Source organism: Sus scrofa, chromosome 12, assembly GCF_000003025.6.
Source record: "Sus scrofa isolate TJ Tabasco breed Duroc chromosome 12, Sscrofa11.1, whole genome shotgun sequence".
NCBI classification, from domain to species: domain Eukaryota; kingdom Metazoa; phylum Chordata; class Mammalia; order Artiodactyla; family Suidae; genus Sus; species Sus scrofa.
In genome coordinates, this window is record NC_010454.4 from 52,303,550 (window position 1) to 52,330,959 (window position 27,410).

Consider the following 27,410-nt stretch of genomic DNA (forward strand, 5'->3'; position numbering starts at 1 on the left):
GATGATTGGTTTATATATATAAAACATTCATATATATATATATATATATATTCTATATATATATATATATAGGAATGTTAGCCATAAAAGAATGAAATAGTGCAGCAATATTTATGGACCTAGACAATAGCATACTAAGTGAAGTCAGAGAAAGACAAATATTCTATGATACCACTTATGTGATAATCTAAAAAATAAGACAAATGATTCTCTATTATAAAACAGAAACAGACTCACAAACATAGAACATAAACTTATGGTTACCAAAAGGAAGGGGGGGAGAGGGACCAAATACAAGTTTGGTATCAACAGATAGATACCGCTAAACATAAAATGGATAAGCAAGAAGGATTTACTGTACAGCATGAGGAATTGTACCAAATATTTTGTAATAGCTGTAATAGGATATAATATGCAAAAAAATAACTGAATCACTATGCAATGCACCTTAAAATAACACAATATTGTAAATCAACTACACTTCAATTAAAAAAAAAACAAACCAGTATGTTTGCCAGAGTTGTCAATTCCCCAAGAATTAGCACTATATATACTCCATGGATAAAAAAGAAAAACGGGATTTTCTTCGGAAAGCATCTTTGAATTAGAGGTATTAGAAAGGTCATGAAATCTTCCATATTAAACAGAATTTCTGTTTTGTTTAATTATAAGTAAGTGCTTACAATAACCTAAGATAAGAAAATACAAATACCAGCTGAGGCTAGGTAGAGATGATACCCCAAATTGACAGCGTTTTAGATATGAGAGTCTTTAGGAAAAGTTCTCATTAGGCTAAAAGAAAAGGAAATAAATGTCAGAAGAAAATGACATCTTAAAACTTCACAGTCTTTGAAAAGAGAGCCAAATCGTTTATATTTATTACCTTCCACAAATACATAACACACATTAACTAAATTAGCCTCAAAGTGACTGAATCTTATTTTGGTTTTCATGATGTAAAAGGACATTTTTAAGTAAAATATATGTATTACTCAATAAGTTATAAAACATTTAATTAAAAGACAAATATTACATACTGGAAGTTTCGCAAAAACCCAAAAATAGAACTACCGTATGATCCAGCAATTCCTCTTCCGGGCATATATCCAAAGCAAACAAAACCACTAATTCAAAAAGCTACATGCACCCTAATGTTCACAGCACCATTATTTACAATAGCCCAAATATGGAAGCAATCTAAGTGTCCATCAACAGATGAACAGATTAAAGAAGATGTAGTATTTACACGCAATGGGATACTACTCAGCCATAAAAAAGAATGAAATCTTGCCATTTGCAACAACATAGATGGCCCTAGAGGGTATAATGCTTAGTGAAATGTCAGAGAAAAACAAACATGGTGTGTTATTACTTATATCTGTTGAACCTAAAATAATAAAACAAACTAGCGAATATAACAAAAAAGAAACAGACCTACAGATATGGAGAACAAACTAGCAGTTACCAACGGGGAGAGGAAGACAGAGCTAGGGAATTAAGAGGTACAAATTACCGTGTATAAAATAAATACGCTAGAAGGAAATCTTGTACAGCACAGAGAATATAGTCAATATTTTCTAACAACTATAAATGGAGTATAACCTATAAACTTTTTGAATCACTGTGTTGTACACCTGAAACTAATACAATATTGTAAATCAACCATACCTCAATTAAAAAATACACACTGATGAAAAAAATAAAATCCATACACATAAACTGTGCAAAACAGTTATTCATACAAATTTCCTCAGTATTCTTATTTCAGAATACATCCTTTCTACCTCTCCCAAGTTTTGGGAGAATCAAAGAGAAATTTTTACTCGTCCTTGCTGAGTTATAAGCTAAAGAACAAGAATGTGAATTTAAGTCAGGCCAACTATTAGTGGTCATAAAACTCCTTAAACACTTTATAGCAAGACTTTTAATTAACACATAGAAGAACTTAATATTAGTACAAGAAAACTGAGAGAATCATATATATATATATAAATTTTTTTTTTATGGCTGCACCAGCAGCATATGGAAGTTCCACAGCCAGGGATCAAACCTGAGCCGCAGCTGCGACCTACGCCACCGATGCCACAGACGTAGCGATGCCACAGATATAGCAACCAACCCAGATCCTTAGCCCACTGCGCCACAGAACTCCAATGATGATGTTTAATGGTATTAAAGTGTACTTTCTAAAATTCTTGATTGTTTATAAGACCTTAATCTAAACCAAAGTTGAAGTAATTGAGTGATTTTACTTATATGAAGGCTACAATTGAAATTAAAAATCACAAAGGAAATAAAGTACGTGGTTGTTGCACAGCCTCCAGATGTCTTCTTGAGTAACACATATATTAAAATATATATATATATCATATATTTTAAAAATATATATATATTTAGATGAGCCAGTAAAACTCTTTAAAAAGAACTCATGCTTCCCATACTGATGTGTTTCTCAGTCTCAGCGAGGGGAGAATATTCTGGGTCCTGTGAAGGGCCTAGCATTTGAACGAATGGGATTTATATACTGGGACGAACTCCACATTCTCGTCTCCACGTCGCAGTTTCTTCCTCTGCAAGATGCCAGGGATTGTATGGCATCTAAACGTCCTTTGTATCATTCTGTATCTGGCAGTTTACTGCCCAACCTAACAAGCTGTTAAGAATCACACCCCGATGTGCCAAACAACATACTGAACGCAGAATCTCTGTGAAATCCACCTGGATCGACCATTTCAGCCTGGTGTAAGATAATACTCCTTTCTCTTTGGCCGATCACCCTGAAAATCTACTTCCCAGAAAAGTCCTTGGAATTGTGTTTACATTAATAAACAAACTATCTCTAATCTTTTCAATATGCAAAACTTTCTCTTTTGAAATCCGATTTCACGTTTACATGTGTTTTACCTTGACTCGTAGGCTGTATCTGCGAACACGTGCCGCTGAATGCTGGGATCCCATCTGATTACCGGTTCTTGCTAAGGGGTGGGTCCTGAGGGGGGTTAGTGTTTGGGGTCTTCCTCTGGTGAGGCGGTAGCAGCATGTCTGAGCTAGGGAGAGGCAGCCTCTTCAGGGAAGGAGGGGCAGGGAGGCTCATCCTAAAGAGGTGGATGCTGGGGGCATGACTCCCTTTCTTGAATGTACTTAACTGTGGAATTTTACCCAGTGCGGATGGCCAGAAGATAAAGTTCTGGGAACTTTTTCCCCAAGCAACAGCTCAACCATCAAAACAAGATTAGCTATAACTGGTTTTGGTTTGAATGTTTCCTGCATCTGTGATATCAGAGGAGTGACAAAGAGAAATTAATAGAGAATTTTTGCATGCAGTGCCTGGAGGCAGCTTTGTCTAATGGTCTGACAGATAGAACCAATGTGGCTCCCCAGGGTCAGTGAGGGCTATTTTGGGTGTGATGCTGTCTCTGGCATCTCCTGCACAATTTCTCTGGGGGAAGTGGGACATCGGGGAGCTGCACTAATAAGTACTTTTCCAATTTTCCCTTGGTCACCTCATTGCCCATATGAGTTTATAAAGTTCTACACTTCTCACTTGGTAATTTTTTTTAAATTAATCAGTGTCTTCCTTTTTCATTTGTGTAGCAAACTTCCCAGCCTATACAGTGTCTGCCACAGGGGAGGAAAGCGGGAAGTGCTTCTTCTTCTTCTTCTTCTTTTTTTTTTTTTTTTGTCTTTTTGCCATTTCTTGGGCCGCTCCAGCGGCATATGGAGGTTCCCAGGCTATGGGTCCAATTGGAGCTGTAGCCACCGGCCTATGCCAGAGCCACAGCAACGCGGGATCCGAGCCACATCTGTGACCTACACCACAGTTCACGGCAACACCAGATCCTTAAACCACTGAGCAAGGCCAGGGATCGAACCTGCAACCTCATGGTTCCTAGTCAGATACATTAACTACTGAGCCACGACGGGAACTCCCAGTGGGAAATGCCTCAGAAAAGGTTTGGAAAAAAAAAAAAAGGGAGTTCCCGTCGTGGCGCAGTGGTTAACGAATCCGACTAGGAACCATGAGGTTGCGGGTTCGGTCCCTGCCCTTGCTCAGTGGGTTGATGATCCGGCGTTGCCGTGAGCTGTGGTGTAGGTTGCAGACGCGGCTCGGATCCCGAGTTGCTGTGGCTCTGGCGTAGGCCGGTGGCTGCAGTTCCGATTCAACCCCTAGCCTGGGAACCTCCATATGCCGCAGGAGCGGCCCAAGAAATAGCAACAGCAACAACAACAAAAGACAAAAAAAAAAAAAAAAAAAAAAAAAAGAAAAGAAAAGAAAAGGTTTGGGAACTCTCCAAGTTTTCTGATTTTCCCAGATAACCCATCCCAATGATCAGTCTCACTAATTCCTCATCAGTCCCCTGGATCCTCTATGATGAGACAAGATAATGAGAACGCAACGGACTCTGTGATTCTTCAACCCATGAATCCTTATACTTTTTTTTTTTTAACTTTAGCTCAGCAGCTACAAGTGAAGACAGATTCTCTGAGCATGGCAGAGCTTTAGACCCAGTGAAGTCTTTACTATTTCAAGTCCTAGGAGTAGACTGCAGAGCTGAGGGAGAGAGTACAGAGCGAGAGATCTTTGAAGTTCAAGAACACCCTTATTCTAAAGGATGGTCCAGAAGGAGAAACCAGCAAAGGAGACTGACAAGAAGAGAAAGAAAAGAAGGAGAGGGAGACACCTGAAGCCAAGGGTGTATGTTACAGTGGGATAAATTATATGCATTATCAAATAACCTACACGAACAGCTACTCAATAGGCAAGAGTAGGGCAAGGAAAACCTTTCCAATTTCACAAGTACATTGCATTTACCTGGAATCGTCTTAAGTGAAAAAAAAAAAAAAAAGATATCAGGAGTTCCCATCGTGATGCAGTGGAAACGAATCCGACTAGGAACCATGAGGTTGTGGGTTCCATCCCTGGCCTTGCTCAGTGGGTTAAGGATCCGGCATTGCCATGAGCTGTGGTGTAGGTCGCAGATGCAGCTCGGATCCCACATTGCTGTGGCTGTGGCTGCGGCTGTGGCGTAGGCCGGCAGCTGTAGCTCCGATGAGACCCCTAGCCTGGGAACCTTCATATCCCACAGGTGTGGCAGTAAAAAGACAAAAGCCAAAAAAAAAAAAAAAAAAAAAAAGATATCAGATGAGCTCAAGGTAGGCTGAGAGGATGGGACATCAGCTACAATTTGCAGGCAGAATTCACTGCCCCTCCCTTAAGTCAGCAGGAGACTGGAGGTTCACCCTCCAGAGAAACTGGGTCTGGACTCAGGACACTTCGTCCCAGCTGAGGATGGGAGGGGATGTAGTCTTCAATGCAGAGGGATTAAATCTACAGGATGAATTAGGAGATTCCCCAATTCCCTTCCCACACCAAATGCTGGTGGCAAGAGTCTTCCTTCTGGCAACAGGAAATTCCTATCTGATGAATCTGACGATCTTGAGAAAAGACTTAGAAGTACCATCAACTGGGTTTTTCCAATGAAAGAGCAAGGCCGGCAGCATGGTGGGAGGTCCGCTCCTCGGCAAGTCTCGCCCAGACTCACAGAACTTCTATCTGCTCTTTAGTGCTTAGTTTTTGGGAAAGACAGTCTCCAGGAAACCGCATTCTTTTCCTCCCACCTAACCAGCCACTCCTTCTTAGCCTTCTTGGCCAATTCTCATTTACCTCCCCAACTCTGAAGTTGGAGTCCTATCTTAATGCAGGTTCTCAGGAAAGAGGGATGAAATGGAGACGGCACGCTTTCGAGAACATACCTGTGACGCAGTGAAGGAGGCCGGGCTGGACCCAGGAGGAAGTTGACCAGCGATGCTGATCACACAGGGAGCTCTGGAGCTGCAATGGTCCCTCAAACTTTCCCCACACGGAGGTCTCTGTCCTCCCATGTTGACCATGGATTTGATGTGGGCTGTTCCTGGGCAAGGCTGTGATCCTGTAAGCGGCAGCTCCCTTTGGCCAATCCTGCAAGAGGCAGCTCCCTTTGACTCAGCTGTTAGCCCTCAACTCTTGACAGCTGGGGAGAGGAGCGGCCCCATCCTGACAGGGGATCTGTGTTACACATCACCCGCATCGACCGCAAGGGCTGTAGCTCATCCCTTCTCACGAGCTCTGTGACCTCAGCATGGTTTAAAACACCTTTTCTACACAGCGACTCCCAGATGTGCCTCTTTAGGCTGGACCTCCAAGTTAGGTTACCCCTACGATGGGCACCTCCAACTTAGCATGTGCACAAACAAACTTCTGCTCTTTCCCTCGGGACTCACATCTACCGAGATGATCAATAAAGGAAAACTCAATCTTAAAAATCTCTCAGGTCAAATGCCATGATTTCTCTATTTGTCTCCTATCTCGTATCCAACCTGTCAGCAAACCCTGTCTGCTCTTCCCACAACACATATTCACAATCTGCCCGTTCTTCTCCCTGTGTCTCCTCCTCCCATGTTTGTTCAAGCCCACGGCAGCTCTTCTTGGATCACTGCAATACCTCTGAAGAAGTCACCCACGCGCCCTTCCTCTCCACAGCCGTTCAGTGCTGCCATTAACTAAGTCACCTGGCTTCAAACCCCTTCAGTGTCTTTCTTATTCAGAGTAAAAAGTGAGGACGATATGGTGGCTCCCAATTTCCTCTCTGAGCTCACTTTCCACTCTCCTCTCCGTGCTTACTCAGCTCCAGCTAAACAGGCTCCTTCAACATTCCCACGTTAGTCTTTTCACTTGCTGGTCCCTCAACATGGAATGCTCTCCTTCCAGATACATCCATGGCTCACATCTCCTTTAGGGTTTTACATAAACGCCACCTTCTCAGCAAGGGTTTCCCTGAACTTCTGTTTAAAATTGTAAGCCTCCCCCTCCATCCTCTCCTACCTGGCTCTCTTATTCCTCCACAGTGCTTATCACTGTTCAACATACTATGTGTATAACTTATTTGTTTATTGTCTGTCTCCTTGCCTATAACCTCTGAGCTCCATGTGAGTAGAAATTTTGCTTTATTATGTTTTATTCACTGATGTACCCTTAGTAGTGGTGGGCCAAGGACAGCTTGGTAGAAATGCCTCTCTCCAAATGTGGGACTCTTGTTTATGCACCAAATCTATAAATCTGGGATGCTGGAAGAACTGAAGGGTGTAATATACATATATATTTATTTTTGAGGGAGAGAAATTTTAGTTCACAGTTGAGTTCACCGTACAGAATTTGAAAAATATGTTTAAAATTCAAACCTGGGAATTCCTACTTTGGCGCAACGGGATCGGCAGTGTCTCTGGAGCACTGGGACGCAGGTTCAATCCCCAGCCAAGCACAGGGGTTAAGGATCTAGCATTGCTGCTGCTGTGGTGGTTAGGTCGCAACCACGGCTCAGATCTGATCCCTGGCCCGGGAACTCCATATACCTTGGGGTGGCCAAAAATAAACATTTAAAAATTGTTCTTTTTTGTTAATTGCTTTAAAAACTAAAGAATAAATACAAATGACTAGTGTCCATTAGTACATGATTTTTACTAGAAATTTTATCTTATAGGGAAGAGGAAACTCCTCCACTGTGTGTCAAATAGGGTATGTTACTAGTCCCCAAAGCTTGTAAGAGTTTCTGGCACAGATGGACGTGCTCAATTATTTGCTGGGTGAAAGAATGAGCTGAGAAGCAGGGGATCCTTCAGAAGAGAGAGGAAGTGAATTCCCACGATGATGGTGAAGGGCCATTCATGTGTGAAAACATTCCAGGGCTATAGAATTGGGAAGACTCCTAGGAGGATGAAAATGATGTAAATAATATATGTCCATTGTTTGTCTATTGGAGCAAATATTTTGCAGATTTTGCGATGAACTCTGCTTTATTACATGCAGAATGTGGTTTAACAAGGAATGGTTGAAATTTACCTGTGATATTTGTGCATCAGAAAAAAAATTTAGTACAAAAACATTCCTAAAGCTGCAATTGGAATCCACAGAAAAATTGTTTAGAGTATAATTTTCCACATTATATAAAACTTCAGTTTCGCATCTAATGCGCAGAGCAAAGCCAAGTAGTATTTTTTAAAAATAAAAGTGAGATGGCATTAAGATGAATTAACTTTAGACAAAAGTCTGTCTTTGTTTAAAATGCTTTAAATGTAACACTTATTATACAAACGAGTCACAATATTTATAACCACCGACACATTTAGATTTGAATATGTGCAAAGAGATCAAAGTCCATACCTAATTTTTCAAAGTATCAGTAAAATGGACCAATTGTCATTTGGCTTCTCCTTTATTTGAAAACATCAATTTTACTGCTTTTCCTTATATATAGCTTTGGTTGGAGTATTGACCCTGAAAATAAGTTTTTATTAAAAAGTATCGGTTCAAATTGAACTTGACAGTTGGGTGAACTTGAAGTCAGATGTCTCCCGTTTCCTTCTTGACAAAAAATAGTAAGCTAAAATACTATCAAAGCTCTTAGAAGTATTGGCCTTATTAAATGTATCACTTCTGATTTTGGGATAATTGAATGTGCCTCACAAGAGTCACTTTTCCTGTTCCTCTTCATTCCGTTGCCTTCTGGTTTCACAGATTTTTGTTGTTGAGAAGTCAGCTTCCAGACTTCCTTGTCCTCTTTGAAAACAATATTCTCAAATTTGTGACTTAATGTCTTTCACTAGTTTTGGAAAATCATTGACCTTATTTCATCAAATATTACTTTGATTCCATCTTTCTTCTGAGATTGTCAGATACATTGCTATCTATGTGGCTCTGTGGAATTACTCCACTAATCTGGAGGGGAAAAATTTTAAGATGTATTTTTCTGACAAATACTTCTTTTTTTTTTTTTTTTTTTGTCTTTTGTTGTTGCTATTTCTTGGGCCGCTCCCGCGGCATATGGAGGTTCCCAGGCTAGGGGTTGAATCGGAGCTGTAGCCACCAGCCTACGCCAGAGCCACAGCAACTTGGGATCCGAGCCGCGTCTGCAACCTACACCACAGCTCACGGCAACACCGGATCGTTAACCCACTGAGCAAGGGCAGGGACCGAACCCGCGACCTCATGGTTCCTAGTCGGATTCGTTAACCACTGTGCCACGACGGGAACTCCCTGACAAATACTTCTAATCAAGAGTTATTGTGTTGTTTTACGATGCTAACTTTAACATACTTTACAGAATCCATAGCTGATTTTGGTTCCTTGGACTAATGTGGATTTGAGGTAATTAGTGAGTGAACTTAGTTTACTTGGAGACTTGTATTGAATTGAAACTCCAGGAAATGACAATCCCTAAACATACTAATCTTTTATTGAACAGTCAGTAAACCTCACTTAAAGGATATTGTTTATTCAGTTCTACGGAGGAAGAATCTTTTGGGTCCTCTTAGGAGACACGGTGTACGGGCGTGTGGGTGGAACATAGGCGATGGAATTAATCCAGCACATTTATGCACCCACGTCTTTGAAGACCTTCTTTGGATTACATCAGGAGTTTTATGGCATCTAAACTTCATTTGCAGGAGTTCCCATGGTGGCTCAGTGGGTTAAGAACCCAACTAGTATCCATGAGGATGCAGGTTCAATCCTTGGTCCTGCTTAGTGGGTTAAGGACTTGGTGTTGCTGTGGCTGTGGTGTAGGCTGGCAGCTGTAGCTCTGATTTGACCCCTAGCCTGCATCAAACTTCATTTGCATTTCAAAACTGCATCTGACTTCAGGTTGGCCAACATACCAGTGTGAGAATCACACCCAGATGTGCAAATGATCTATACATCCACTAGTATTGACAGATACAGCCTGACATAAAATGATGTTCCTTTCACCTCAGTTGCTCATTCTCAGAAATCCATTTCCATAACGAGTCTCTAGATTTTTACTGACACAAATAAGCAAATTCTAAGATCCTCTCAGCATGCAAAGTTCCTCTTCCAGAATAGATGTTATATCTTACACCCTGGAATACTGGGATCCCACTCTGCTTACTAGCTAGTGATGGGATGGGGAGTGGGTCTGAGGGGAATTTTCAGTTTTTGCGAATGTTAATGTTTGGTTTTGACTTGTGGTTGCCCTGTTTTTTGAGCACATTAAGCCTTTCCTATGTGTGCTTGCTTTTGCCTGATGGTCATACAGGCTCAAACACATCATTACAATAAAAAAAAAGAATCTATATCTTCTTACTTTCCTTCCCCACATTGTATGATTTTGATGTCTTATATAAGTGACTGCTTTCCAATTGTGGTTTCCTTCATCCTAATTCTTCTTTTTCTCTTTTCTCTCCCTCTCTCTTTTTTTTTTTTTTTTTTTTTACTTTAGAGAAGCCCTTTCAGTATTTCTTTTAGAATGGGTTCAGTATTGCTGTACTCTTTTACCTTTTGTTTGTTGGAGAAAATCGTTATTTTGAGGGGAATTATTACAATTATTTTCTTGATGGCGTCTGATGAAATGGTTACATTGTGTCTACACCAGGGAAGAGGAGTTTCTTCAGAGGAGGAGGGAGGGAGAGGCTCATCTCTAATGGGATGGATGCCAGGGAAATGACTACTTCTTGGGTGTCCTCTTAACTGCGGAATTTCACCTAATGGGGATGGTCAGGAGATAACAGCTCCTATGAACTTTCTTTCCAGGCACCAACCCAACCGTCTAAAAAACCTAAGACACATGCAACAATACATGACTGTTTGGGGTACAAACAACATTCTGTTATGTAAGAGTCTTGGAAGGAAAGCATCTGGGGCTTGGCCAGCAGCTTTTTAAATGCAATGGTGGGCAGCGGTCAAACCTAAAAGAGCAGGAGAATGACGGTAATGACTCCACATTTGGTGGGACTCCCTGATTACCAGCCTCTGAGGGGATGGGGACGGAGGCGGAGGGAGAACGGGTTTCTTACCCAGGGTCTTCTCTGGTGAGGTGATGACACCATGTCTCAGCCAGGGAGGAGCAGCGTCTTCAGGAAAAGGGGGAGCGGGAGGTTTACGCCTAACGAGGTGGATGCCGGGAGCATGACCGCCTTTCTCAGACGCCCACTGAACTCCGGAACTTGGCCTAGTGGGGAGGGTCAGAAGGTGAGGTGTCCCGTGAAGGGATCAGTGAGCCCCGCCCATGGGGCTGCCTCAATAAGCTCCCTGCAATTGCTTTTGCTAACATTCCCAAAACAGTAAATCTCCATTTCTATCGTTTGGTAAGTGTCTTGTGCCTGCCTCCTCCTTTGCTTTCTGCCAAAATCCCCACCATACATGCACGGCATCACCTGACTGTATGACTCCTTAAACACACACGACCCTCTATCAATAGGTTCTGTGTATACCGTGCTCCCGTTTTCTCATTTATTTATTTTATTGACGTGAATGAGGAGAGAGATTGAGAGAAAGAGAGAACCTCACCTGTACAGCTGCAATTACTTCCAAATCATGTCATTGGTACCTTTCTTCGTTTTCCATGAGGGCAGCAAATGTTTTTTCTTTACCTTTTATTTACTTTACATGCTCATTTCTCTCATAAAATGAATGGTTTTTTTTTTTTTTTTTTTGCATTTCATTAGAACTTATTTCAGTGTTCCCCAGATGAAGGTTGATTCTGTATATTTTCCAATGTGTTCTCCTCCCGTGCGAGGATTGTAAGCTTCTGCTCACAGGGACCCCGATCCCAACGACGTCCTTTAGAGGCGAAGCGAAGTCTTATCGGCCTGTCCATCCAAACTGCCTCAGGAACACAACGGAGGCTGGTTGTGGAAAGGAGAAGGTCTTGGTCCGCTCAGGCTGTTGGGACAAATTCGCCAACGCCGTCATCCTGTCACATCGCTACCCTTTCTTCTGCGGCGGTGAGAACACTTAGGATCTACCTCCTGAGCCATTTTCAAGTGCCTGGGGCAGTATTATGGCCGATAATCACAACGCCATGCGTCACATTCCCGGGACCGATTCATCTTCTAACTGCAAGCTGCACATTTTGACCAACATTTCCCATCTCCCCGCCCCCCACAACCACCATCCTACCCTTTGGTTCTACAAGTTCAGCTTTCTTAGATTCCGCACATAAGTACAAACATACAGTACGTGTCTTTCTCTGACTTATTTCACTTAGCATAATGCCCTCTAAAACCATCGTCATTGTCACAAATGGCAGAATTTCATTCTTTCTCATGGCTGAATAACACTCCTCTGTGTGTGTGTGTGTGTGTGTGTGTGTGTGTGTGTGTGTGTGTGCGCGCGCGCTTGCCCTATATTTATGTGTTCCACTTTGGAACCATTCCTTTCTGCCTAAAAAAATTTCCTTTAGTCCTTGTATTTTCAGTAGATGTGATAGTGATGAACTCTCGTTTTTCGTTTGTCTAAAAATATCTTTACTGTGTATTTTTGAAGGATGTTTTCACTGAGTACAGACTTAGAGGTAAGAGGTACTTTCTCTTAGAACTTCAAAAATATCATTCTGGGGAGTTCCCACTGTGGTTCAGCAGGTTAAGAACTCAACATAGCGTCCGTGAGAATGCGGGTTAGCTCCCTGGTCTCACTCACAGTGTTTCGGTGCGCTACGATGTAGGTTGCAGACACAGCCTGGACCCTGTGGTGCTGCGGCTGTGGTGTAGCCCGGCAGCTGCAGCTGTGATTTGACTCCTAGCCTGGGAACGTCCATATGCTACAGGTGCAGGCTTAAAAGTATCATTCTGTTGTCTTCTGATTTCCATCATTTTTGTTGAGAAATGGAGATGGCACCTCAACTATGATTCCTTTAGTTATGTTTCCCCGCCACCCCACTCCAGGGTGCTTTTGTAGCTTTCAATTTGTCTTTTTTTTAAGCACTTTTGCTGTTATGAATCTGGGAGTCATTTTCTTTGTACTTATTCTGCTTGGGAGCTTGAGGTTCAGAGATTCTTGAATCTGTGGTCTTACATCTTTAATCAGTCTTGAGAAATTTTGGCCATTACCTCTTCAAATTGCCATTGCCTAATTATCTGTTCTTTTAGAATTCCACAGGTTAGAACATGTGTTCTAATTGTGTTCAACATACTTATTCTATTTTTTATTTTTCCTTTCTCTATTATGTGATTATTCTCTTTTGACCCATTTTCTGGTTTATTAATTTTATGCTAGGTTTATTCTACTATAAGTCCACTTATTGAAATTTTTTATTTTTATTTATTTATTTATTTATTTATTTAATCTTTTTAGGGCCACACCCATGGCATATGAGTTCCCAGGCTAGGGGTCAAATCGGAGCTGTAGCTTCCGGCTTAGCCAGGGCCACAGCAATGCCAGATCTGAGCTGCATCTGCGAGCTGCACCACAGCTCACAGCAACACCAGATCCTTAACCCACTGAGCAGAGCCAGGGATCGAACTCACATCCTCATGGATGCTAGTCAGGTTCATTACCACTGAGCCACGATGGGAACTGCTCACCCATTGAAATCTTTATCTCAATTATTATATTGCTCAGTTCTAGGGTTTCTAGTTGATTTATTTTTACTGATTACAGTTCTCTGGTGAAATCTTTCATCATTTCACCTATTTTCTTCAGCACATGCATCCATTATTTTGCTGTCTTTGTTTCGCTAACTCTGATATCTGTATCATCTGTGATTCTCTTTCCTTTGAATTTTTTCTCTTGTACTCTAGCCCTGTCTCTTGCCTTGATTAGTACTTTTTTTTTTTTTGGTCTTATTTTTAATTTTAGGGCCTCACTCATGGCATATGGAGGTTCCCAGGCTAGGGGTCCGATCAGAGCTGCAGCTGCCAGCCTACGCCAGATCCAAGCTGTGTCTGTGACCTACAACCACAGCTCATGGCAACACTGGATCCTTAACCCACTGAACAAGGCTAGGGATCGAACCTGCGTCCTCATGGATGCTAGTCAGATTCATTTCCACTGAGCCACGACAGGAACTCCGATTAGAACTTTTTGACTGAATGCTGGATAATGTGCATAAAAATTGCAGAGACCCCAGATGGTATCTTCTTCTGGAAGAGGTCTGTCTTCTCCTTTGCTAGGCAGATAGTTCCAAATTGTATTTTAAAATATGTGATATGATCATGCTTTGGAATTCTGTCGAATAGCTCTCACCACCGTTCTTTTAAGAGCAACTGTAAGAATGAATAACATTGTAGATGAAATATCTGTAAAAGTCTCTTCATCGGTGTTCATTTGCCATTTTAGCTTTGGGGGAGCTGTGTTCCCAACTCGGATGATGCCCATCCAGAAACAAAACAAAAAACTTCTTTCCCTTCAATCCTTTACCTTTTGAGAGTTTCAACCTGCCTGAAAAGCACCAGATTGCCTGGATGTTGAATTGCTGCCTCTTTGCCATGACTTCGATATTTAAATTTTAGTGCTTTATAGCTTTTATGTACGTTTGTATGAATAAGATAATTCTTTGTTTAAAAAAAAAAATACCCGAGCCTTCTACTTTTTAACCTAAGGATAAAAATGATCTAAAATTATGCGTGTCTCTTTTAAGAATGTTGAAAAATCTGTATCTTGCTTCTTGGCAAGATTACATATTAAAGAAAAAATTCCAAGAGAAATATATTTTTCAGTTCCTCTGTACACACGGCAATTTGTGTTCTTTTAGGAAGAGAAGACTTTTTCTAAGACCAAGATAATATCAAAAAAGAGATAGTTTACTCTTGTCTTCATGGACATTAGGAAGCCTCTGTTAGGCCTTTCAGATTAATGATGTTTAAAGATGCGTTTTATCAATTAATGTAAAAACACCCAACAGTAAGCTGATTCAATTTTTCTCAAAGGAGCCCTGTTTGGCAAACCAGCTATAATGGAAAATAAAAATCATTTAAAAACAAGTAAATAACAAAAATAAAGGAGCCTTGTTTGTATTCAAATCTTCTAACAGCCCAGTTTGCCCTGAAGGTTTGCGATGAACAGTTTAAGATTCGGTTTCATCTTTCAGTAGAAATGAAAAGCAATGGCGATGGTGTGGAAAACATTCAATACGGCGCATAAGCGCGTCTGCTTATTTGCTACCTCTGCCAATTTCTCCATCCTCTTCCTTCTCCCACCCCAGGGTATCCTTACAGCTTTTCCCTGCAGACTGGGAGTGAGCTCCTGGTACAGGGCTCTGTAGCCCCTCAAAGCTTCCCTGGCCCGGGGCAGGCTTCACTTACCTCTAGCATCAGGGACGGCTCAAAGGCAACACCTGGGCGAGTTGTAGCAGGGGCTACGGCACACCCGGATCAGCACGCTAGGGTTCCGGGGCTACACTGCGTGAGGACCTTCAATCCACTTCCTGTTGGCAGTCCAAGCGAGGAGGCTGAGGGTCATTCGGGGTTCACAGCACTCCCTGGGGGAAGCTGGGTGCTCAGAGAGAAAGCTGGACCATTCTCAGATGCAGGACTCCCCTGAGGGTGAGAAGAAGTCAAGGCTGATGGAGAACATTCAGACATTCTTTCTCCCACCTGGGATCTGCCCTCTGGACCTAAACTGGTCCATGTCCAAGAGCCAACCAAAGAGACTTATCCATGGGCCATGTGGCCCAATCCCAGAGGTGGCCCCAGAATGGATGCCGGTGCTCTGGGCACGCAGCGTGGCTCTGGTAGGCATGACCTCCCGGGGTTAGCAGCAGAAACACAGGTGTCTGGGGACCAAGTTCAGAGCAAAGCCAAGAAGCAGAGGCCGGGAGCCAGAGGAACGTGGTGCTGCCCCAGGACCAGAATCTGGGAAGGAGAGAGGACGGCCTTGGGCATCACAGTCCAGAGACACACCGTCCACATGCATGACATTAGTCTCTGCAGAGGCGGTGCCGTCTGAACACGTGAGCTGGAGAGAGGCGTCTGCCACCTGGGGGGGAATAAAGACAAGAGAAAGGACAGAGTCCTCTCCTCCCAGGCTGTCCTGCTCAGTCTGACCTCGGGCCCCAGACACACACACTCCTGAGGCCTGAGCTTCCACCACTGCTTGGACCGGAGCTGCTTTCTCCTCAGTTAAGAAGCAGGTCCTCTGTGACGGATGGACCCGGAGCCTCATCTGCAAGGAGGGAACCAGCTGAGCAGGGCACCGAACCATCCTGGAATCATCTGCCCCTTTCTCACCCCGGGCCCACCTCCCACCCTCCAGGAAACAGTCTCTCACTTCTCTGCCTTTGTCTCTGCTGTTCCCTCTGTTTCTGGGAACAAACCAGGCTGTGGGGCTCCTCCATGTGCGACATTCCCCGGACATAACAGACAGAAGCGACCAAATCTCGTGCGTCTTCCCTACCGTGAGCCCCCCTCTGCAATCCGAGGGTGACTCCTCCCCATCCGTGTCAGCCCTGCCCGCCGTGAACTCTGTAAGCTCAGAGCTCAGGTCCTCCTGTCTCTTCTGCCTCCCCATTGCTCCACCCCCAACACGTCAGGCTTAGCGAAGGGTCAGGCATTTAATAAGTACCCAGGAGGTACTGGGAGTTCCCGTTGTGGCTCAGCGGGTTACGAACCCAACTAGTATCCATGAGGATGTGGGTTCCGTCCCTGGCCTTGTTCAATGGGTTAGGGATCTGGTGTTGGAATGAGTCGTGGTGTAGGTCACAGACACAGCTTGGATTGCTGTGTGGTTGTGGTGTAGGTCGGCGGCTACAGGTGCAATTCAACTCCTAGCCTGGGAACCTCCATATGCTAAAGGTGCGGACCTAAAAAGACAAGAAAACAAAACAAAACAAAAAAGCCTGGGTAAGTATTAGGTGAGAGGGAAGGAAAAGGCTGTCTTTTTATTGGTGAATCTGGACGACCCTTTAACCCTGTTCCCCAGGCGCCCAGGCATCAGCGGGTTGCAGCCTGCACACGGAAAGACCCCCTTGGTCTAGGCTCACATGGAGGAAGGGGCCTTGCGGACTCCGGGCAGCAGGTGAGCGGGATGCAAGGTGTTGCTGGAGCTGGCAGGGTTCATTTATAACCCGGCTGCTGGCCCTGTCCCCCAAACAGTCCTGCTCCTGGCTGCATCCTTCCTCCTCCCCTTCTCCCCACTCCCGCTGGGGTCCACCCTCCGCCCACACAGGGTGGCTGATAAGACTTAGGATGGACAGGAGGAGCATGCTGGCCACAGGGGCGCAGGCACTTGGGGCTCAGTGGGGCTGTAGTACACCCCCTTTGGGTACACTCTGGCCTTAGACACCAGAAGCCACCCCATCTCCCCGTAGCCTAAGGATGGGCTCTGTATCAGCCGTCCTGACACTGCGGAGGGCGTGGCCTCGGCCTAAGCCACTGACACAGTCGAGCATTTTTCATCAGTTTGAAAGGATGTGCACTCTGTACCTAGCAGTGGGAGGGGCAGGGAGATGGAAGCGGCTGGGGTGGGAATGGAAACAACCTGGTCTTCATCATTTGTTTTCCATCTTCCAAAGATAACGGGCAAATTCAGGCCGGCCCCTTAGCTAACTTCGAGCTTTGCGCGCCACCTGCTGGCAACCAGGCAGTACGAGCCGGAGGAGCCTCCTGGCGCCCATGAAGCCCAGAGAAACAGGCGGGCTGTGGAGACCCTATAGCTGGCCTTAGGTCTTTGGGACACTTCCTGTCTCCCTGTGACTAAAACGAGTGGCCAGAAGGGCCTGCATTTTCCCTCCGCTGGTTATGGGTGTGCTGGGGGCTCTCACCTAGTGGTTACACTCCTGGAGCAAAATGACAACCCCAGCATTACGCATTTATTTTATGAATGTTTATGTTTTTAAAAAGTACTTCATTTTTACATTTTACAAAAGATTTCATTTTAAAAGTGAGTGATCAGGAGTTCCCATCGTGGCGCAGTGGTTTACGAATCCGACTAGGAACCATGAGGTTGAGGGTTCGGTCCCTGCCCTTGCTCAGTGGGTTAACGATCCATTGTTGCCATGAGCTGTGGTGTAGGTTGCAGACGCGGCTCGGATCCTTCGTTGCTGTGGCTCTGGTGTGGGCCGGCGGCTACAGCTCCGATTAGACCCCTCGCCTGGGAACCTCCATATGCCGCAGAAGCGGCCCAAAGAAATAGCAAAAAGCCAAAAATAAATAAATAAATAAATAAATAAATAAAAGTGAGTGATCAAATATATACACACATATAAAACTTTTTGGGGGGGGTTTAGGGCCACACCCACGGCATATGGAAGTTGCTAGGCCAGGGGTCAAACAGGAGCTGAGGCTGCCAGCCTACACCACAGTCACAGCCACAGCCACAGCAATGTGGGATCCGAGCCATGTCTGCGACCTACACCACAGCTCACGGCAATGCTGGATCCTGAACCCACTGAGCGAGGCCAGGGATCGAACCCACATCCTCATGGATACTAGTTGGGTTTGTTACCACTAAGCCACAACAGAAACTCCCAAATAGCTATTTTAAATTCCACAGTGAGGAATGGAATACCCAATGGGTTCAGAGGCTCCCACTTCCTAAGGTCTCTCCACTACAGGATCTCAGAAGAGTACAGCGATTGAGAACGTAGGCTCTGGTCTGCACGGCATAGGTTCAAATCCTGGGTCCTGCAATGATCAGCTCTATGACGCCAGGCAAGATTTTATTTAGTTCCTAGATATCCTTGCCTATTGGTTGGGCTGATTAGACAACCATGCTAAATAAATAAAAGCAAAAGATAACTGTCCAATGCACCAAAGTGTGAATGGACCAAAGACACCCCCTTGATAGACAACAGAAACATGGATCCATCACAAGTCACATTCGTAAAGCATTTTTCTTTGTTGGAAGATTTTTGATTACAGAGTCAACCTTTTGTTACAATTCTATTCAGAGTTCCTATTCCTTCTTGAGTCAGCTTTGGTAATTTGTGTGTTTTCCGGGAATTTTTTTTCATTTCATCTAGGCTAGTCTGTCAATACACAACTGTTCATGGTAGTCTCCTATAATACTTTCCCCTCCTATAAAGTTGGTGGTAATGGTCCCACTTTTCTTTCTGATTTCAGTTATTAGCATCTTCTCGCCTTTCTTGTTAGTCTAGCTAAAGGTTGTTAATCTTGTTGATCTGTTAAAAAAAATCAGCTTTTGATGTCCTTGATTCTATTGTTTTTCTGTTCTTTATTTCTCTCCATTCTAATACTTTTTATTCCTTTCCTTCCGCCAGCTTTGGGTTTAGTTTGCTCTTCTTTTTCTTGGCCTCATGCTATAAAATTAGGTGCGTGTTGGGTTTGCCGAGGGAGGAACGTGCACTGCCGCGTCAGTAAAGCGAAAGAAATTAAGGCATCTGAAAAGGATGGGCTGAGCTCAGATGGGCCAGCATCGACTATGAGGAGATGCTGGGCTTATAAAGGATTCGTGGAGGGAATCTGTGCTGGGAGTTTACGGCAGGAACTTGTGGCACGAACAATAAATAGGAGGGGAAGGTTACACAGTTCGAGGGAGGGGTAGGAGGTCAAGTCCATGACCAAGGGCAGTTCATCTTTGTAGGTGGTTCAGCTATGCAGGCAGTTGTTTTCCACAGACCACTGTTTCTCACTGCCCAACTCTAATAGCCACATGGGGGAGGGGTTCTGCCCCTATCCCCCTGGGAACCTACCAGTTAGACATTCTCCTGTGCTGTGCCCAAGCCTCTGTCCCACGAGTGGAGGCTGGGTGGCAGAAGGGAGCCCCCACCTCCTGACTGCACTTGTCTGGAACTTACCCCCAGCAACAGGTGATTGGCAGCAGGATGAAAAATGCCATGTGTTCTTGGAAAAGTGCACCAAATGCGAACAGCCCTCTGACTGCGACCTGGGGGAGAAGGAGCTCCGTATTCACTCCAGTCTGGAGTGGAGCTTCCACCTCCCTAGGAGGAGGAAGCAGGGAGCAGGTCTTGGCTCAGATACCAGAGACTCAAGGGAGGGAGTGGGATGGGCCGGGGGTTTGGGGTAAGGAGATGCACGCTATTGCATTTGGAGTGGATAAGCAACGAGATCGTGCCGTACAGTGCAGGGAACTATATGCAGTCACTCGTGATGGACTCAGACGGAGGCTACTGTGAGAAAAAGGATGTGCGCTACCCTTAGGACTGAATCCAAGTTCAGGATCCTGTGGGGAGGCAAGAAGCTTAACTGAAGTTTGGTCAAGTTCAGTTGGCATTTTGCTCCCGTGGATCAGGAGGGTAAACAACACAGATAATCATTTATGAGCCAAAGAATGGGAATTTGGAGGCTCTGTGCCTGGCTTTGTTCTCGGTAAACAAGGGGGCTTATCCACGAGTTTTACCTAAATCCTACGTGGAAGGGTGACTCTTTGCAGTAAACCATTCCCTGGGACACACAGCATGAGGGGGTTTCATTAACTCTCCGTCTTTTCCAGGATCGCAGGGTTTGGGTAAAGTTCCACATGGCCAGTCTCCATTTCTGCTAAATACGGGTGAATATCATTTGTTGTTGGACACCTCAGAGGTAATAATAAGCCTCCTGAAGGAGGCAAGTCAGGGTCTAAGAAATAATCTCCTGCGGACACTTGCTGATGCTCCTGCAAAGTTAGGTGAGTCACCTGTTGAGCATGTTGTCAGACTGAGCTGTTGGAGGATGTTCCAAATCAGGTGCTTGCCTAAGAGAAACTAACCAAGAGAAATACTATCTATGCAAGACTGAACAAGGGGGTAAAACCAAGACGTAAGGCATGAAGGGAGTCAATCAAGAAGGTTCCAGGACAGCGAAGCTGAGTGTCCTGAAATAGTGGAGGGAGAACAGTGGTGAACTGATGAACTCTGAGTCAATGAAAAAAAAAATTTTTTTTTGTTTTTTTGTTTTTTTGGCTACGCCCACAGTGTACAGAAGTGCCCAGACCAGAGATCAAACCTGCACCACAGCAGTGACAATGCCGAATCCTTAGCTGCTGGGCCGCTAGGGAACTGCTGATGAGCTTCTGGGGACGGCACAGGCATTAGAGAGGTGGTGAGGAACAGATGCAGGGCAGCTGCTACAGACCCAGCAAGTACCTCCTTGGGACGCCTTTGGCAGGTGGTTGTGAAGGACAATTTGCTGGAGTCCTTTCCGTTCTCCGGTGATGATGCTGGTGGTTTCGGTGAGACTGTCCACAGGCCTGGTTACCTCCCGGAGCAAAGTGTGAAAGAAGCAGGAGTTTCAGAAACTTCCTGCGTGGCCCACATGGCGGCAGCTCTTGGGCAGACCATGCAAAGTCCATCCTAGCAGTGGCTAAATCCTCTAGGTTTACTCCCCATCACCGGGCTTCACGTTTCAGGGCCTCTTCTGAGTGAGGTGAGATGGGAGAGTCAGAGCTTCCTTTAGAAGTGGGCATCGTATACCTGAGTCTTTGACTGTAACACCTTGTGGTGCTTGTAGATCGCTTAGGTGGGTTGGGACCCAAACAGTCAGAGGTAACAGAAAAATTAAGATGAAAGATGAGTCCAGTCTGGTTAAAGATTAGGTAAGGGCTGATGAGACCCTAGGTAGCAGGGTCCAGTGCAATGAGCTGATGGATACCAAGAGGCCTGGTTTCTGCAGACTAAGTATTAGCCAAGTAAGTAAAGAAAATACCTACTGAATCATCCTCTAGTCTGTCTGACTGCAGGCTGGGGTTCTGTTATTTTCATGGATGGGTCTGGGGATGTGGATCTTGAGATAAGAAGCATCCAATTGTAAGTGAGTCTAGGAAGGGGGGGGAGGTCTGCCACTCTTTGAGAAGAAAACTTTGGATCTGTGCCAGGATTATGTCTTTGGCAGATGGGACAGGGGGATACCACTTGTTCCAGGTGAGAGTGACGGTGGCCGAGGTGCTTTAGCTTGTCTCTCCCATTAGGAGTAGTCTCGTGAAGACAGGATCAGAGGAGTGACTGAGCAGAGAGCGAGTGGCCTTCGGGGCATCTCCAAGGTCTGCCAGGCTGGATTTAAAAGTCCGCCATGTTTCCAACGGGCTTTTTCATCTTCAGGGGCCTTGAACTGAGATATTTTTATTTCCTCAGTTATGAGAGAGATCAAGTGGTGAACTGAATATATTTAGCATCTTGTCTGATGGTGATGGGATTGGGACAGACTTACAAACGGCTGCTTTAGCATATTTATCAGCTAATGAGTTTCCTTTTGCCTCAGGGACCTTAATGCCCATATAAGCTTCAATTTTGAGTATGGCCTCCTCTTACTGTAATAACAAGGCATCTAGGAGCTCAGCCACCTGCTCCTTATTTCAGTTGGCATTGCAGCTGTAGTCATAAATCTCTTGGCTCTTTGTAACACATCAAAGTCATGTAATACACCCCAACATCTGCTGTCCCTGTGGATGTTAGCCCTCTCATCCTTAGCTGAGAGCCACGCATTCTTCTATCTGAGCTGATTTTTGTACTGGGGAGAGGCTCATATTATATGGAGTTGGGGAATCTGTCATGGCTTATCCTAACTGCAAGTCTCCTTCTGAGATGCAGAGGCATGACCCATTCTACAAGAACCAATCGGTCCCAGAAGGCCAGGAATTGTCTCAATATTTTTGGTAAAGGGTAATTAAGGATCGTCTTGATACATCTGTGGACACGGTTTTTTTTGTTTTTTGTTTTTTTTCCTTAGGAGAGATATATCCTAAATAATGAAACCAAGGACAACAAAACTGTCCCCTTGAAACCTCTGTCCCTTTTGAGCCAGATCTTCCAATAGGAATTGGGTATCAGTCAATGAATTAGCAACTGTACAGGAGCAGAGAAGGAGGCCATCTGCACAGTGAAAGAGGTTCAGTTACGAGGAGAAAACAAATTCTTTAAATTTGCACCTACTGTCTGGGGGAAAGAGGCTGGAAACCCTTCAGGCATGACAACCCAGATGCGCTGCCGATTTAGATGCATATCCTTGCCCACCCTGGTACACGGTTTCCCCTATTCTTAGCATCTTGTATTAATGTTCTACATTTGCTGCAATTAGGGGACTGATGTTGACATATTATTATGAACCAAAGCCCATAGTTGAAAGTTCACTCTTTGTATTCGTACAGTTGTAAGGGCTTTGACAAATACATAATGATATGTATCCGGCATTACAGTGACACAGAGAATAGTTCCACTGTGCTTTCTTTATTCATTCTGCCACTACCGCCAACAGCAGGTCTTTTCACTGTCTCTGCAGTTTTGTCTTTTCCAGAACGTCACTTGCTATCCAAAGCGATCATCAGATTGAACGCATTCCTTTTCGAAACACCCATGACATTTTTCACAGAACTGGAACAAACAATTCTAAAATGTATATGGAGCCACAAAAGACCCCAAACTGCCAAAGCAATCCTGAGCAAAAAACAAAGCTGGTGGCATAACCCTCCCAGACTTCAGACAACACTATGAAGCTAGAGTAATCGAAATAGCAGAGTTCCGGCACAAAAATGGATATATAGATCAATGGAACAGAATAGAGAGTCCAGAAATAAAACCACACACCTACAGTCAATTCATCTACGACAAAGGAGGCAAGTATATGCAATGGGGAAAAGAAAAAGACAGTCTCTTCAGCGAGTGGCGTTGGGAAAGCTGGACGGCGCCACGTAAATCCATGAAACTAGAAAACTCCCTCATGCCAAATACAAAAATAAACTCAAGGACTTTGTCCTTGCCACAGTGGGTTAGAATCCTGATACAGTGGGTTAGAATCCAACTGCAGAGGCTCAGGTCCCTGAGGAGGTGAGGGTTTGTTCCTGGCCCAGCACAGTGGGTTAAAGGATTAGGTGTTGCTGCAGCTGTGGTGTAGGTCACAGCTATGGCTTGGATTCCACCGCTGGCATGGGAACTTCCATATGCCACGGATGTGGCTATGAAAATAAATAAATTCAAAATGGTTTAAAGACCTAAATCTAAGACATGACACCGTAAAACTCCTAGAAGAGGTCACAGGCAAAACAGTCTCAGACATAAATTGTAGCAGTATTTTCTTAGATCTGTCTCCCAAGGCAAAAGAAATAAAAACAAAAATAAATAAATGGGACCTAAACAAACTTAAAAGCTTTCATATAGCAAAAGAAACCATAAACAAAATGAAAAGACAACCTATTGAACGGGAGAAAATACTTGCAAATGATGTGACTGCCAAGGGGTTAATATTCAAAATACACAAATCATATCTCTATCAAAAAACAAACAACCCAATCAAAAATCGGCAGGAAACCTAAACAGACATTTCTCCAAAGATGACATACATATGGTCAATGGGCATAGGAGAAGATGCTCAACATTACTAATTATAAGAGAAATGCAAATCAAAACCACAATGAAGTATGGCAAACCGGTCAAATGGCCATCATCAAAAAGTCTACACATAATGGGAGTTCCCACTGTGGCTCAGGGGGTTAAGAATCCGACTAGTATCCATGAGGATGGGGGTTCGATCCCTGGTCTTGCTCAGTGGGTTAAGGATCCGGCGTTAGGTGAACTGTGGCCTAGGTCACAGATAAGGCTCGGATCTGGCGTTGCTGTGGCTGAGATATAGGCTGGTAGCTATGGCTCCAATTTGACCCCTAGCCTGGGAACTTCCATATGCTACAGTGTGGCCCTGAAAAGCAGAAAAACAGTCTACACATAATAAATGCTGGAGAGGGTGTGGAGAAAAGGGAACCTTGAACACTGTTGGTAGGGATGTAAATTGGTGCAGCCACTATGGAAAACAGTATGGAGGTTCCTTAAAAAACTAAAATGATCCAACAATCCCACTCCTGAGTATGTTCCCAGAAAAAAAAAGAAAATGCTAATTCAAAAGTGTTCATAGCCAGGACATGGAAACAACTCAAATGCCCATCAATAGATGATTAACTTAAGAAGATGTAATAAACACACACACACACACACACACACACACACACACACACACACAATGGAATACTACTCATCCATAAAAAGGAATGAAATACTGCCATATGCAGCAACATGGATGGACCTAGAGAATATTATACTTAGTGAAATAAGTCAGAGAAAGCCAAATGCTAAGTGATATCACTCATATGTGTAATATAAAAAAATAATATATACACAACAGAAACAGTCACATTCAAAGAAAAGAAACTTAATGGTTACCATAGGGAAAAGCGGAGTGATAAATTAGGAGTCTGGGATCAAAAGATACAAACTACTCTGTGTAAAATAGATAAGCAACAGGATTTACTGTGTAACACAGGAACTATGTTCAAAATTTTGTAATAACCTATAATAGAGAATAATCTGAAAAAAATAACTGTATCACTGCTGTACACCTAAAACTAACACAACATTGTCAATCAACTATACTTCAATTTTATTTTTTTACTGCTATTTTTTAATTTTTATTTATTTTTTTTGTCTTTTTTCCTATTTCTTTGGGCCGCTCCAGGGGCATATGGAGGTTCTCAGGCTAGGGGTCAAATCGGAGCTATAGCCCCTGGCCTACTCCAGAGCCACAGCAACACAGGATCTGAGCCGCGTCTGCAACCTACACCACAGCTCATGGCAACGCCGGAGCGTCAACCCACTGAGCAGGGGCAGGGACCAAACCTGCAACCTCATGGTTCCTAGTCGGATTCGTTAACCACTGCGCCATGACAGGAACTCCTATTTTTTTTAAATGATTTTTATTTTTTCCATTATAGTTGGTTTACAGTGTTCTGTCAATTTCTACTGGACAACAAAGCGACCCAGTCACGTGTGTGTGTGTGTGTGTGTGTGTGTGTATATATACATATATATATATATACACACACATTCTTTTTCTCACATTATCCTCCATCATGTTCCATCGTAAGTGACTAGATATAGTTCCCTGTGCTGTGCATCAATTTTAAAAAGGGAACGAGTTCTGAGGCCCTTCCTCCATCGTGGGGAAGAAGAGAAAGCTATGTGTCTTCTGAATTTGGAGGAAAACTCTGATATAGAAGCTCCTGCTTGCTGTTGGTCTAGAGATTCGAATGAAGGAATCTTGCTGGAGATTTTTGAGTGAGACACCAGTCATGAGTTCTAAGAAGGCCTGAAGTTCCCATTGTGGCTCAGCGGAAACAAATCTGACTAGGATCCATGAGGACACAGGTTCAATCCCTGGCCTTGCTCAGTGGATTAAGGATCTGGTGTTGCCATGAGCTGTGGTGTAGGTCACAGACACAGCGTGGATCTGGTGTCGGCCAGCAACTGCAGCTCCGATTCAACCCCTAGCCTGGGAATTTCCATATGCCTCAGGTTTGGCCCCCCCAAAAAAAACAAAAAAAACCCCAAACTACATGCACCCCTATGTTCATTGCAGCACTATTCACAATAGCCAAGACACGGAAACAACCTAAATGTCCATCGACAAACGAAAGGATTAAGAAGGTGTGGTACATATACACAATGAAATACTACTCAGCCATAAAAAAGAACCAAATAATGCCATTTGTAGCAACATGGATGGAACTAGAAACTACCATACTAAGTGAAGTAAGTCAGAAAAAGAGAGACAAACACCATATGCTATCACTTATATCTGGAATCTAATATATGGCACAAATGAACCTTTCCACGGAAAAGAAACTCATGGACTTGGAGAACAGACTTGTGGTTGCCAAGGGGGAGGGGGGCGGGAGTGGGGTGGACTGGAAATCTGGGGCTAATAGATGCTAACTATTGCCTTTGGAATGGATAAGCAATGAGATCCTGCTGTACAGCACCGGGAAGTATAACTAGTCACTTCTGATGGAGGATAATGTGAGAAAAAGAATGTATATATGTGTGTGCAACTAGGTCACTTTGGCAGAATATTGTAAATCAACTATAATAATTTCTTAAAAAAAAAAGTAGTATAGCCTATGCCAAAAAAAGTGGAAAAAACCAAAACCAAACCAAACCAAACCAAAGGAATCTGGGGGGGACTGGTACAGCAGGTGTCCTTAGAGAGGCTGAGGAGAGCAAGAGACGGGGAGACAGGCCCTGAATGGAACATGCTGATGGGGCACAGCCTAGGTGCTCAGCCTAGGGTGCTGGGCCCCAAAAGCCCGTTTCAGGAACGTCCAATGGAAGCTTCGCGACTGGACCTAAAGGGGAATTCCAGACTCCCCCTTCTTGGCTGCCGAGTCTGGACAACAAACTCATCTGCTTCACCTTGTGGGCATTTTCTCATCCTTGCCCTCAGGATGCCCTACACCTCTGCCAAGACGGCGACTCACTCTTCGCTGAAAACTCCCTCACCCTTCCAATCTTTCCACCTCCCTCGTCTCTGCTGCCTGTTGCCACCGTACTCGTTTATTCACGGAAACTGGGTGGGTGTGCCGTCTGGGGTCCAGCCGCCGCCGTCTGGAGGCTGCTGCTGCGCTCCTGGCGGGGAGTGGAACTGGCAGCAGGGAGGGGCTGCCAAGGGCAGGAGGGTAGGGGTGGGGCGCATATAGCTAAGCTTAAAGCTTCGGTGAGAAACCCCCGCGTACAGAGAGTAGCCGATAGGGATCTGCGCGTCTGAAGTCGGTGGGAGGTGGGGACCCTGGAGCCTGATACCACAGGGTCATTGATCTGGGTGGGGCTTCCTCGGGGGCTGAGCCTCAGAGCCCCATAAATTGCTTATTTCCCCCTCGGTCCCCTAGGTCCAAGTCCAGGCAAGACGGGCAAGTACTCGATCCGTGCAGCCAC

The 27,410-nt window shown here is 44.3% G+C and overlaps 1 long non-coding RNA gene across 3 annotated transcripts in view; it reads right to left on the minus strand.

Annotated features, from left to right (window-relative positions):
- LOC110256106 overlaps positions 11,422-27,410 on the minus strand; it is an 87,519-nt gene continuing 71,530 nt past the window's right edge. For all 3 annotated transcript variants that reach the window (XR_002337351.1, XR_002337352.1, XR_002337353.1), the window contains 2 exons: positions 15,073-15,306; positions 11,422-11,713 (listed from right to left, as the gene is read on the minus strand). This is a non-coding gene — a long non-coding RNA (uncharacterized LOC110256106). The remainder of the gene's footprint in view (positions 11,714-15,072; positions 15,307-27,410) is intronic.